The following is a 13657-nucleotide window of genomic DNA, read 5'->3' on the forward strand; positions in this document are numbered from 1 at the left end:
TGGAATGTGCTGAAGCTTTTTTTTTTTTTTTTAACTTTTTTTTTTCAACGTTTATTTATTTTGGGGACAGAGAGAGACAGAGCATGAATGGGGGAGGGGCAGAGAGAGAGGGAGACACAGAATCGGAAACAGGCTCCAGGCTCTGAGCCACCAGCCCAGAGCCCGACGCGGGGCTCGAACTCACGCGAGATCACGGGAGATCACGCGAGATCGTGACCTGGCTGAAGTCGGTAACCGACTGCGCCACCCAGGCGCCCCTGTGCTGAAGCTTTTAAAGCTTTTGAGCTTCTTAGCCTCCATGAAACTTCTCTTTCTTAGGTCTCTACACGTTCCGATCACTTGTTTTCAGGGTTTTTTGCTAGCTTGCCTTCATGTTTCCACAATTAAATGCAAGCAACCCTTCAGGTTGTGTATTTGACGCTTTTCTCTTATTCTATAGTCTTTCCCTACTTCCCCAGAGTGTGAAAGATTTGTGAATCACTCCTTCATCTTTTATCTTCACCCCTGGCTTCCTTGTAGGAGGGAGTTTGGTTTAGTGAAAACAACACAGGCATTGGGGAATGACCTGAAGTAGAAACTACAAGATGGCATTGATTTGGGATTGATGTAATCATTACTATAAAGTAGCCATTAAATGGTTGTTTGTTCCTTTTCTACCCTTCAGACCTTAAGTTACAGACACAAATTTCTAACTACCTGCTGTCCATCCGTGACAATATATCCTTAGAAAGAGGTGGATACGTATAAAATTATGCATGCAGTAGCTCTTGGGGGGCTCAGTCAGTCAGGTGTCCAACTCGATTTCGGTCATGATCAGGTCATGGGATGGTCAGGTCATGATCTCATGGCTCATGGGATGGAGCCCCACATTAGGCTCTGTGCCAACAGCAGGGAGCCTGCTTGGGATTCTCGCTCTCCCTCTCTCTCTCTGCTCCTCCCCTGCTCACGCTCACTCTCTCTCTCTCTCTCAAATAAGTAAACTTTTTTTTTTAATTTTTCATGCAATCCTTTTTATACTGGCCCTTATCTCTTGCTTGGAATACTGCATGGATCGTGTCTCCCAGAGAAGAGGACTCCCTGGAGCAATTTTCAGCTGCACTAAGACCCTGTTGTATTGCATTATGTAACTCCAGGGTCTTCCATAGTCTTGTAATAATAGAAATCCAATCAATGTTGAGCTGAAAAGAAACTTAATTTGAAGATAGAATTCATCCTTACCTGTGCCAAAAGCTTTACATGGTGATCTATAATAATTTCTCTAAGGCCTTAAATGCTGACCTAATGACTCTCTCCTTAGTAAACCTCATCTCAGCGTCATGATTATTATTGTCCTCTGAGTGACTGATGCAGGGGTGGCAACATTTTTCTGTAAAAGAACCAGAAAGTAAATATTTTCAGCTTTGTGGCCACCCATGGTCTCCGGTCACATATTCTTTTTTTGTCCTTTTTGTTTGTTTGCTTTTAAACAACCCTTTAAAAAAATCTAAAAACCCTCCTTAACTCCCCTGGCTTATGCCAGCAGGATTTGGCTCATGGGTTATAGTCTTCTGACTCCTGGACCCTGTAATCCTGACCCCAGTCTCAAGGTGAAGCTAACATTGGCACCACCACTGAAGACATTTATAATGAATTAGTGTATAAATGAATTTTATCGGGCTAGTCACTACTACATTTTAAGCATGGAAAAGCAGAAGTCTGTCCCACAGTAGAGCTCTGGGAATTAAGGCTAGGAGCAACATATCACTCAGAATTGCTTTTAGTTGCCAGGGACAGAAACCTAGGCAGACTGCTTAAAAAGTATTTTTTCCCTCAACTGACAAGCCATCCAGACCAAAACAATCACTGGTTTTGGTCCTCCTGTTCCAAAATGTCATCAAGAACCCAGGTGCTTTCTACACTCCCACTCCACCATCCTTTGTATGTTCACTTTTTATCCTCATTCTTGATGTCTCCTGGTTACAAGGTGGCTGCTGCTGCTCCAGATATCTTGTCATCATACTAGTGTCTCTAGCTGGAAAAAAGGAGCAGAGTCTATGTCTTTTTCATTCAGGAAATGGAGTCCATTCAGTCCCAATGGACTCCCTCTTATTTCTTTGAGCAGACATGAGTTGCATACTGCGGTAGGAAGAATAATGGACCCCCAAAGATAACCACACTCTAAACATTGGAACCTGTGAATATGCAGGTATAATTAAAGTTTGCAAACTTTAAAATAGAGTATCCAGGGGCCCAATATAACCACCCAACTCCTTAAACAACAGAACATCTACTCCAGCCAGAGCAAGACAGTTCAAGTGGAAGAAATCAAAAAGATTTCAAGTGTGAAGGATTTGATATATTGTTGCTGTCTCCAAGAAGTAAGAGTCTGTGTGCAGCGTCTGGAGAGAGGCTTCTATAAGCTAGAACCAGCCCCCAGCTGGTAGCCAGCAAGGAAATGGGGACATTTCCACATTTCCAGCCACAAGGAACTGGATTCTGCCCACAATCTGTATAGGCTTGGAAGCAAATCCTTCCTAGAGCCTTGTAGTCAGGGCCCAGCCAGCTGACCCCTTGATTCTGTGCTTATGAAACTCAGAGCAGAGAAACCAAGTGAGCCAGCGCAAACTTAGGGCCTACAAAACTGTGAAGTAATAGATGTGTGCCTATGTGTTACAGCAGCAATAGAAAAACATGTGTTTACCCTCTGACCGATCACTAGCGTGGGATTTCCATGGCTGCTTTAGGCTAATCATCATTAATTCCATGGGGCTGGGATGAGGCCCATCCTCCCCGAGATCAAGAGACCTTGATGGCATAAACTCTAAAATTAGGTTTCTGTTAGCAAGAAATAAACAGGAAGACAACTGTTGGGTAGACAAGTGACAGTATATTCCATAAAAGGACAGAACAGTTGACCTGGCTGGATTTATCTTAAAACCTAAGGGACAGCGTTGCTAGAAGGGTGAGTGCTGTGATAAACTAACACAGCATTCAAAGGTAGGATTCTTTTTTTTTTTATAATTTTTCACACTTATTTATTTTTGAGAGACAGAGAGACAGAGCACAAGTGGGGAGGAGACAGAATCCGAAGCAGGCTCCAGGCTCTGAGCTGTCAGCACAGAACCCGATGTGGGGCCCAAACTCACAAGCCGTGAGATCATGACCTGAGCCGAAGTTGGACGCTCAACACACTGAGCCACCGAGGCGCCCCCCAAGGTAGGTTTCTAATAGCATTACATCTCTACTTCAAGACTCCTCAATCAGAAAATATTTGAAGATGTTCCCAACAGACCCTGAGACTTCTTACATTTTTACTATGGTTCCAAATTGTGATGCCATTTCACGACACTTTCAAACTCAATTCCTATGCTTAGGAGTTTTCTCATTTCCCTTGCTCCCACCCCAGACCATTTGTTCCTGGCTACCTTCTGGCTTTTTCCCCGCTTGTCCCCACTGGCAAGTTTTATTATTTTTTTTTCCTCCTTATGGTTTTAAAAATACACTTTCATTTCTCAGTCTTTCCACTTACTCTTCTGCGACTTATTTTATCCCTCCTAGGTAAATGACAAGTTTGTATCAAATTTCCTTTCCAAACTTTTGTCTCTGCTGCTTCCCGGATCGCTGGCTTCTTGAAACTCCAGCAAGAATGCATAATGGGAAAGCATTTGATGTTCACAGTGACATTTCAAGACTGAATGCATTATTCATGCTCTGGTGATAAAAATTCAATGAAAAGTTTGCGGGTTGTCATATGGTGAAATTCCCATGCAGTAATTAGAGGCAAAAAAAAAAAAAGGAAAAGAAAAAAGGAAAGGGGCCAGCCTGCAATTTGTTATACAGAACATAAAACACTGCTTGGAGGATTGTTTCTGGGATTTTTTTGGTCAGTTACAAAACATAACATTTTAGCTGTAAAACAATGTTTTAATTGCCCCCCCCCACCCCCGCCAACAAACACACAAAATGATTTGTTCTTGAGGCTGAAGACCTGCTTACTTCCCAGAATATTTTTTTTTCCTGCAACATACTTTTCATAAATAGAATAAAGAGCAGACCACTCTGGGTACAGGAAAACCTTTGGGGTGGCCAGAGTACTGGGATTTATGGCTTTAAAAAGGTTAGGATCGAGGGACACCTGGGTGGCTCAGTGGGTTAAGCATCTGACTCTTGATCTCAGCTCAGGTCATGATCCCAAGTTTGCGGTTCATGGGTTTGAGCCTGGCATCAGGCTCTGTGCTGACAGCATGGAGCCTGTTTGGGATCCTCTCTCTCCCTCTCTCTCTCTCTCTCTCTGCCCCTCCCCTGCTCACTTGCTCTTTGTCTCTCAAAATAAATAAGTAAACATTGAAAAACATAATTAAATGAAACGTGTCCCTTTACAAGACAAAAATTCTCTTAAAAATTTAAAAAACAATCCTTTAAAAATGTCTACCTCGATGGCTTCCTGTTATCATTAATCTCTCAAAAACACACTGAAACAAAAAGATACTTGCCCAGAGACGGTAAGCTTCCTCATTAACTGTGCTAGATATAAATCCACACTTCATATTCTCATGACGATTGCTTCTTGTTACATGTGGTTAAATGGTCTCGGGTTTCACTTTGTGGCTAATGATGACCTCAGGCTAGCAGCATCAATTCTGCCATTTTTCATTGGTGGGGCTGGACTTCTCTTTATTCCCCCTCACTGGAGGGAATTTAGAATTTTCTAGCCCACTTGTCCATTTTGCAAAAATAGTTTTTGGATTACGTAAGCACTTACCAGGCACCCAAATCACACCGTGCTTAAGGCAAAGCAGGGAAGGCAGCCACGGCAGCCCCTGTGCCTGAGAACTCCCACACCGCTCCTCTTTTAGAGCATCTCTCCAAGTCCCGGACACGTGACAATCTGACGCGCAGGCCTGACGAAGCCTCCAGTAGATGAACCATGAGTGGAGATTCACTTGCTTTATGTAACACGATTAGCAGAATTTCCAGCGTCTTCCAGATACTCTCAGCCGTGCAAACTGCACATTAGAGACCACAGCACGAGGGCATGTTTCTCCAGGCATGGCCCTCAGACTGGCCGCCACCAGCATCACTGGAGTCGTTGTTAAAAATGAAGAGTTACAGACCCCACGAGACAACAGGAGTCAACTGAAAGCAAACCTAAGTTTAAATAGCTTCTCTGAGCCCCGGAAGAGTATAGGGTGCATCTCAAAATCTCAGGGGGCTAGGGCCCAACAATCCGCACATTTCACAAGCCATCCTGCTGCTTTTGCAAACACTCGACCATTGAAGAAAAATTCTACCAAGAAAAATTCCCCGAGTAACAGAGCGCCAGGGTTCTAATACATTTGGGATTTATTTTAGGTGAAATGTTTTCAATGCATAAGGTACAATGAGGGACCAAGAAACCAGCTGATACAGCATTCAGATCATCACATTAGAGAACCCATCAAATGTCTGTCTCAGAACAATTGTAATTATTGCCATCTCCACAGCCCATTTTATAGATGTAGGAACTGAGCCTTAAAGACAAAGTGTAAGCTGGTTAAATAGGGGACATTTTTAAGAGACTGATTTACATTCACGTCTGTGTTCTCACAGGAATAAAAGAGCTCAGTTTTTTATATGTTAAAACATATCTATCTACTATTTTTTGGCAAGTACTAACACTTAACGTACGTTATCATTTAATCCTAACAACAGGGGCGCCTGGGTGGCGCAGTCGGTTGAGCGTCTGACTTCAGCCAGGTCACGATCTCGCGGTCCGTGAGTTCGAGCCCCGCGTCGGGCTCTGGGCTGATGGCTCAGAGCCTGGAGCCTGTTTCCCATTCTGTGTCTCCCTGTCTCTCTGCCCCTCCCCCGTTCATGCTCTGTCTCTCTCTGTCCCAAAAATAAATAAAAGTTGAAAAAAAAAAAAGTTTAATCCTAACAACAAAAACAACCCTAGGCATAAGTTTTATGTTCTCAATTTTACCAATGTGGAAACTAAGGCTCAGAGAGGTGAAGCAGTTTTCCCAAGATCACACAGTTAGTGACAGAGACACGAGTCAACACAGTGTCCCTCCTTTTCCATTTGTATGCATTAAGTTCAAGGACACTCCTGTAGGAAAATGTCCATTGATATTCTGACAACTACCCAAGTGTTATTGAGACAAATATAGACAGGACAAACATGAAAAAATGTCTTGTCTAAATGGTTGCATCTTTTAAGCAGCCCATGCAAGAATAATTTACAGAGTATAACTTTTATCCTTCCATAAAGAGGGTGAGTCCAGAATCTTGATTGCAAGTTTAGATGCTCTATTACCAATTTTTTTTTTTAATGTTTATTTTTGAGAGAGGGAGAGAGACAGCGTGAGTAGGGGAAGGGCCAAGAGACAAGGACAGAAAATCCAAAGCAGGCTCTGTGCTGACAGCAGACAGCCCGACACGGGGCTCAAACCCACACACTGTGAGATCATGACCTGAGCTTAAGTCAGATGCATGACCAACTGAGCCACCTAGGTGTCCCTCTATTCTCAAATTTTTTTAAAAGACAAGCAGTATTAACTGTCTTGTTTTTTCAGCTCCTCCAGCTTCCAGTGTCAGAAACAAAAGATTGGCTACTATCAGTTTCTCTCCCGTTGAAAATCCTGGCCTCAGAGACCATGTGGTTAATAGGAAGTTAACTAAACCTAGAATTTACTTTTCAACATCTCTAGGAAGCCTGTTGACAGTCTCAGGATGAGGAATTAATAATTAATTAGCACTGATTACGGAGTTCTTCGTGAAATTTAACACACCGTGATGGAAACAGATAGCTTTGAAAAATCATTTGAAACCAGAAACTTAGTGAAGTTGAATTATTAACGTGGTGATACAGGTGACATGATCTCAAATTTTTAAAAAATGGTTTCTGTGCCTGCCAAAATCACTGTTGGAGGTTTAGGGGTCTCCGACAGATTTCTTGGGTCGTCCCTCCTACTACAAATTCATCCATAGTTTTAAATGCTCTCTCGGTCCAACCACTGTAAATGTTATTGTGGCAGTGGCCTCGTGTTCACTGGCTCTAATCTAACCCGAGGAGACTGCATGGGGTGAAGCGGTCAGACAAGCCTCTGCTGGGAATTCAGCAATTCCAAACAAAAGGAGTTAGGAATGAATTGTTTAATGAATGGGCATCCAGGACCTAAAGAAACACAGGAAGCACGGAGCCATATGTAGTAGGTACCTCCAACCAGGAGATGGCAGCAGCAGAAGCGGGAACTTGTAGGGGGGAAAAAATAAACGGAATCCTGAGCAAATGTCCACACTCTGAAATCAGGACCCTGCCTCAAGACCTCCGGAATCACTAGAGGCTCCTGGCAGGTACGGAAGCCTTTAGGAGGTGCCTTGTCACTGAAATGATCACAGGTTTCTCCATTCAGAGTCCCAGCAGAAAGGGTTGGGCATATTGAACAGATGCCACGAAGCCAGGGTAGCAAAGGGTCTCTCAGAAGTCAGCCCGGTTCCTACCAACAAAAATCAAGCAGAAGTAACAGAGATACCAAAGCATTTCAGTAAGAAGCAGAAATGATGAATAGGGATTTGAGTCCTAGAACAAAGCAGAAAAGCAAATCCTTTTTTTATTTTTTTAGTGTTTATTTATTTTTTGAAAGAGAGACAGAAAGTGCACGCGGGCAAGAGGCAGAGAGAGAGGTGAGAGAGAATCCCAAGCAGGCTCCATACTGTCAGCACAGAGCCCAACGTGGGGCTCAATCTCACAAACCATGAGGTCAGGACCTGAGTCCTGATCAGAGTCAAGAGTCAGATGCTTCACTGACTGAGCCACCCAGGTGTCCCAGAAAAGCAAATCTGACTGGGAACAGAAAATGTTGACAACACTGGCCAGAGCCAAAGATCTAGGCTGGACATCTGGGTCCGTGAGTTCTTGAAGTAGTGGTGGGGAGCATCCCCAAGGGGGGAGTCTGGTCTGAGTTAGGTGGTATTTTGGCAACACACAGCCATCCTGTGTTTGGGGGTCCTTCAGTTTCTTGAGCCCTACTGAAGTGATCTGTGAGAGCAGCTAAAATCAAATGGTGCAGATCACAAATGTCCCCTTACTTTTCATTAACTGTTAAAGTAAATACAGGAATAAGGAACGAAGCCAAGGTGTCATTTAGATAAACAAAGGCCAATTAATGTTTTTTCCCAGGATCTTGAAGAGATTGTTGTTGAGGCTGGGTCAGACCTCATCACCACAAGGAGAGACAGTATTACCGTGAGGAATTATGTCTAGCACGATGCCTTGCATCCTTGGCTGTGCTATCTTATAAAGCACGGCTCAGTCACAACATGATCTAGAATGGGCATTAGTTCTAATCAAGTCGATGGCAGAAGGTGATGGCTGGAGCTTTAAGTTCCTAGGGATGTGGACGGTAAGAAATAGGGTCAAACGCCTAACTGAAGAAGAGCCAAGAAGCTTTGTTTGACGTTCTAAACAAAAACACTCAGATTTCAGCCACCATTGCCATTTCCTGAGGGAAAATGTGCTTCAGGAATACTCCCTCCCTTAGCCACACTTTTTGATTAAAGCAGGGTTTTACCAGGTTGTCTGTCTGGTCCAGAGCCCAGGATTAAGCACCAAATCAGTCACCTATCCTTCTTTTAAGGAATAGGACCTTGTGCTGAGCCTCAGATACAGAGTTTGGCCTCAGCAGAGCTCCTGCTAGGTCCAACTCCCTGCTCCTTCACTTCAGATTCCAAGGTCCTATCTCCTGGTCAGTCAGGTTAGGAACAAGTGCTTGGCAGAGATGGTCCCCAGGTCAAGGATGGTAAGCAAGCAAAACCAGAGTCAGAAGACCCTGGGTTTGTTTCTTGCACAAATGGGGCCAGAGAGCCTCCAAGGAAGTCTGATATATAGAAATTCCTTAGGAATTTGACTTTCAGACTTTGATAACCATGATCTAGCCCCTAGGACCATTAAAAAATAGTGAGAACCCCCTCCTTGCTCCCATATACACTGTGGGGGAGACTGAGGACGTCATCCATTAGCTATGGAATGCCTGTCTCCACACTAAGATATCACAGACCATGGAAGAGGTAGATTTCATGGAAGGCCCAATGCTCAGGTGTGTCAGGTTAGAATCAGGGTGTGCCACGCCAAATAAGAAGTGCTGGGACCACTCTCGCCACTGTTATTCAACATAGTATTGGAAGTCTTAGCCTCTGCAATCAGACAACACAAAGAAATAAAAGGCATCCAAATCGGCCAGGAGGAGGACAAACTTTCACTCTTCGCAGATGACATGATACTCTATATGGAAAACCCAAAAGATTCCACCAAAAAACTGCTAGAACTGATTCATGAATTCAGCAAAGTTGCAGGGTATAAAATCAATGCACAGAAATCAGTTGCATTCCTATTCACCAACAATGAAGCGACAGAAAGAGAAATCAAGGAATCGATCCCACTTACAGTTGCAGAAAAACCATAAAATACCTAGGAATAAATCTAACCAGAGAGGTGAAAAATCTATACACTGAAAACTATAGAAAGTTCATGAAAGAAATTGAAGAAGACACCAAAAAATGGAAAAAGATTCCATGCTCCTGGATAGGAAGAACAAATATTGTTAAAATGGCGATACTACCCAAAGCAATCTACATATTTAATGCAATCCCTGCCAAAACAACACGAGCATTCTTCACAGAGCTAGAACAAACAATCCTAAAACGTGTATGGAGCCAGAAAAGACTCCGAATAGCCAAAGCAATCTTGAAAAAGAAAACCAAAGCAGGAAGCATCACAATCCCGGACTTCAAGCTGTATTACAAAGCTGTAATCATCAACACAGTATGGTACTGGCACAAAAACAGACACAAAGATCAATGGAACAGAATAGAGAACCCAGAAATGGACCCACAGACATATGGCCAACTACTCTTTGACAAAGCAGGAAAAAATATCCAATGGAAGAAAGACAGTCTCTTCAGCAAGTGGTGCTGGGAACACTGGACAGCGACATGCAGAAGAATGAACCTGGACCACTTTCTTACAACACACACAAAAATAAACTCAAAATGGATGAAAGACCTCAATGTAAGACAGGAAGCCATCAAAAAACCTCTTTGATCTTGGCCGCAGCAACTTCTTACTCAACACATCTCCAGAGGCAAGGGAAACGAAAGCAAAAATGAACTACCGGGACCTCATCAAAATAAAAAGCTTCTGCATGGCAAAGGAAACAGTCAGTCAGCAAAACTAAAAGGCAACTGAAAGAACGAGAGAAGACATTTGCAAACAACATATCAGACAAAGGGTTAGTCTTCAAAATCTATAAAGAACTTATCAAACTCAACACCCAAAAAACAAATAATCTGGTGAAGAAATGGGCAAAAGACATGAATAGACACTTCTCCAAAGAAGACATCCAGATGGCCAACCGACACATGAAAAAATGCCCCACATCACTCATCATCGGAGAAATACAAATCAAAACAATAACGAGATACCACCTTACACCTGTCAGAATGGCTAACATGAAGAACTCAGGCAACAACAGTTGGCAAGGATGTGGAGAGAGAGGATCTCTTTTGCACTGCTGGTGGGAATGCAAGCTGGTGCAGCCACTCTGGAAAACAGTATGGAGGTTCCTCAAAAAACTAAAAGTAGAACTACCCTACAACCCAGCAATTGTACTACTAGGTATTTATCCAAGGGATACGGGTATGCTGTTTTGAAAAGGCTCATGCACCCCCAGGTTTATAGCAGCAATATCAACAATATCCTAAGTATGGAAAGAGTCCAAATGTCCATCGATGGATTAATGGATAAAGAAGATGTGATATATATATACAATGGAGTATTACTTGGCAATCAAAAAGAATGAAATCTTGCCATTTGCAACTACGTGGATGGAACTAGAGGGTATTATGCTAAGTGAAATTAGAGAGACAAATATCACACGACTTCACTCATATGAGGACTTTAAGAGACAAAACAGATGAACATAAGGGAAGGGAAGCAAAACTAATATAAAAACGGAGGGGGACAAAACATAAGAGACTCTTAACTATGGAAAACAGAAGGCTACTGGAGGGGGTCGGGGGGATGGGCTAAATGGGTAAGAGACATTAAGGAATCTACGCCTGAAATCATTATTGCACTACATGTTAACTTGTATGTAAATTAAAAAAATAAATTAACAACAACAACAAAAAAAGTGCTGGGAGAAGTACAAGAAGTAAGTGCCTGTAGGTGAGGTTTTGTATGGACCTGGGCACTGAGGCTCCAGCTCATAGTGTCGCTAAAGAAGTAGTCAAGGTTGACAAAGGTCCAGTGCGATTAGAAGGGCAATTTCCATCCCAAGCACTGGCCAGGAAGCCAGAGTCCCAAGTGATATACAAATGCCACCAGTGGATAATACAAAGCAGCCCAGACAGGGGAGAGCCGTCAGCCCTTTGCTATGCAAATGAGCCACCCCCAGCTTGGGGCGCACTGGACACACGGCTGGGAAATCCCCAGACTCCTACCGTTGACCTAGGTCCGCTGCAAACACTGGGGGCTTGAGCTCCTCTGTGCCGCGATGCACTTCAGTTTCACCTGGAGAAAGACTTCTAACCCTGGATTTAAAAGCTGGTTTTGGGGCGCCTGGGTGGCGCAGTCGGTTAAGCGTCCGACTTCAGCCAGGTCACGATCTCGCGGTCTGTGAGTTCGAGCCCCACGTCAGTCTCTGAGCTGATGGCTTGGAGCCTGGAGCCTGTTTCCGATTCTGTGTCTCCCTCTCTCTCTGCCCCTCCCCTGTTCATGCTCTGTCTCTCTCTGTCCCAAAAATAAATAAACATTGAAATAAATAAATAAATAAATAAAAGCTGGTTTACTGCTTCTCTGGCACACCAGCTTCGTTTTCCTCCCCCAAGATTTGTCGGGGCCTTTTCCACAAATGCCGTCCTGGGGGCTGTTATTCACCCAGCAGGCTGCTTACCTTGAGGCTCTTGACCTTCGGCCGGATTTTCATGTGATCAGACGAGACCGCGACTGGATTCTAGGACCTAGAAAAATCGGAAAAGGTTAGGTCAGCGGCAAACAGCTAGTCAGACTTCTCTAACTCCTCCACACGTGTTGAACTGTCAGAGCGGTGGGTCGCACCCTGATGAGACGGCCCAGATGCTGGGTCTTGAAGAGGTGATCCTTCTCGGTGAGGAAGGAGACGTAAGGCCTCAGAGCAGCGTTCTCCCGCAGTGACCACTGCTCTGGACCCCACAGAGCCAGTGTTCCCAGGGTGCAGTCGCGGCCAGGAAGGTCCAGGTGAGGCTGCTAGGACACTCCTGCTCTTCTTTGCAAATCAGGTCGCCGAAAACAACTCTCCGGGCCCGCGGTGACACAAAGGCCTAAAAGATACACGTGCACGCAGGTGAGGACAGACCAGACTCAGTCTAATAGCAGCTAAGACCAGGAGAAGCCCGAAGGCAGAGACGGGACCTCTTCAGCCACTGTTGGCACGGGCTGCTTAAAGCCGAAGGGAAGAGGCAGAACCAGAACCGGCCCGGCAGGGTGGCCGGGAGACAGTGCACCCAGGAAGCCAGGCAGACCCATCGGTGACATGCAGGCAACGGGGTGGCAGAGTTGTCCCCAAACGGCGAGAAGGAGACAAACATTCAACAGCAGGCAATTATGGGAAACCCAGCGAACGTGTTCAGGGAAATGGACCAGCAGGTAAAAGCCCCCAGTCACCGGCCTTGAAGGACAAAGTCGACTCCGCAAGTTTCAGTTTCAGGAAAAGCGAGTTCCATGACGCGGGCTCAGAAGCAGCGGGCAGGAAACGCGTCTGGAGACGGGACGGAAACGGAGCGGCCGGGAGGAGCCCTGGTGGGGCCTTTCACTCCCTCCAGGGGGAAGCGTGGGGGGCAGGTTTGAGCCTACAGGTGAGAGGTCAAGGACGGAGGGCACGTTCAGGAGGCTCCCGCTGTGGGAACGTCTGAGCGCCCGCAGGAAACAGAGGTGGATAGGTCTGGCTGACACCACTCCTTCCCTCGGGGGTCAGGTAGGTCCCCCCTCGACTCGTCCACTTTTACATCGTTAATTCAGTTTTCCCCAGGGAAGCGACCAACTGTTGGAAGGCTTCCACCGTTCTGTCTTCCATTATAGCCCCCGGGGTCGAGCCGGTACATGGAGAGTGTGACACGTGTTTGTAGATGTACTCTGCTCGCTGGTGGAGAGGCAGCGAGGTACATCAGAGAACGCGGTACGGGGGTCACGAGCGAGGGGCATTTCATTCCAGCAGGTCTGGGGGTCTTTCCGCACCTCACCTACATCTCCGTAAAATGGGGCCGTGAGACCAAACTGCTGGGTTGTACGTTGCATTTCTCGGAGCCTCAGGGTGTCCTAGTGATACCATAGGCGGTCACCAAGCACGGAGGGGAGGGACACTGGCCTGCGCCCGCTTCATCGACAGCACATCCGCCTCTGTCAGTTTTACGTTTGGGGGTTCACCGTAGAAGGCCGTTCATATGGCTTCGGTGGCTAAAAGTTTTAAAAATTACCTGACTCAAATATTTCCAAAGTCTCTTTCGCTGTAGCATGACATGATTTTGCAATGTCACCGACACGTACCTGGGACGAGGGCCTTACCAGCAGGTGGTGGTCCGGCCCAGCCTAAGGACTGGGCCTCCCTCTCCCTCCCTGGCCGCCGCTGCCCCTCCCATCTGCAGACGAGGAATAAAGACGGGC

General features: G+C 45.3%; 1 protein-coding gene across 2 annotated transcripts in view; it reads right to left on the minus strand.

Annotated features, from left to right (window-relative positions):
* ALKBH8 (alkB homolog 8, tRNA methyltransferase) overlaps window positions 1–11988 on the minus strand; it is a 77506-nt gene extending 65518 nt beyond the window's left edge. The window contains exon 1 of one of the 2 annotated variants that reach the window (XM_040482865.1): window positions 11913–11988. The gene's annotated coding sequence lies outside the window, so the exon portion shown is untranslated. Of the gene's footprint in view, window positions 1–1218; window positions 1331–11912 lie in introns of those variants that run through there. The other variant, XM_040482864.1, reaches the window with a different exon arrangement.
* Window positions 11989–13657: the final 1669 nt, after the last annotated feature.

Source organism: Herpailurus yagouaroundi, unplaced genomic scaffold (assembly GCF_014898765.1).
Source record: "Herpailurus yagouaroundi ecotype Mexico unplaced genomic scaffold, PumYag 161, whole genome shotgun sequence".
NCBI lineage: Eukaryota > Metazoa > Chordata > Mammalia > Carnivora > Felidae > Herpailurus > Herpailurus yagouaroundi.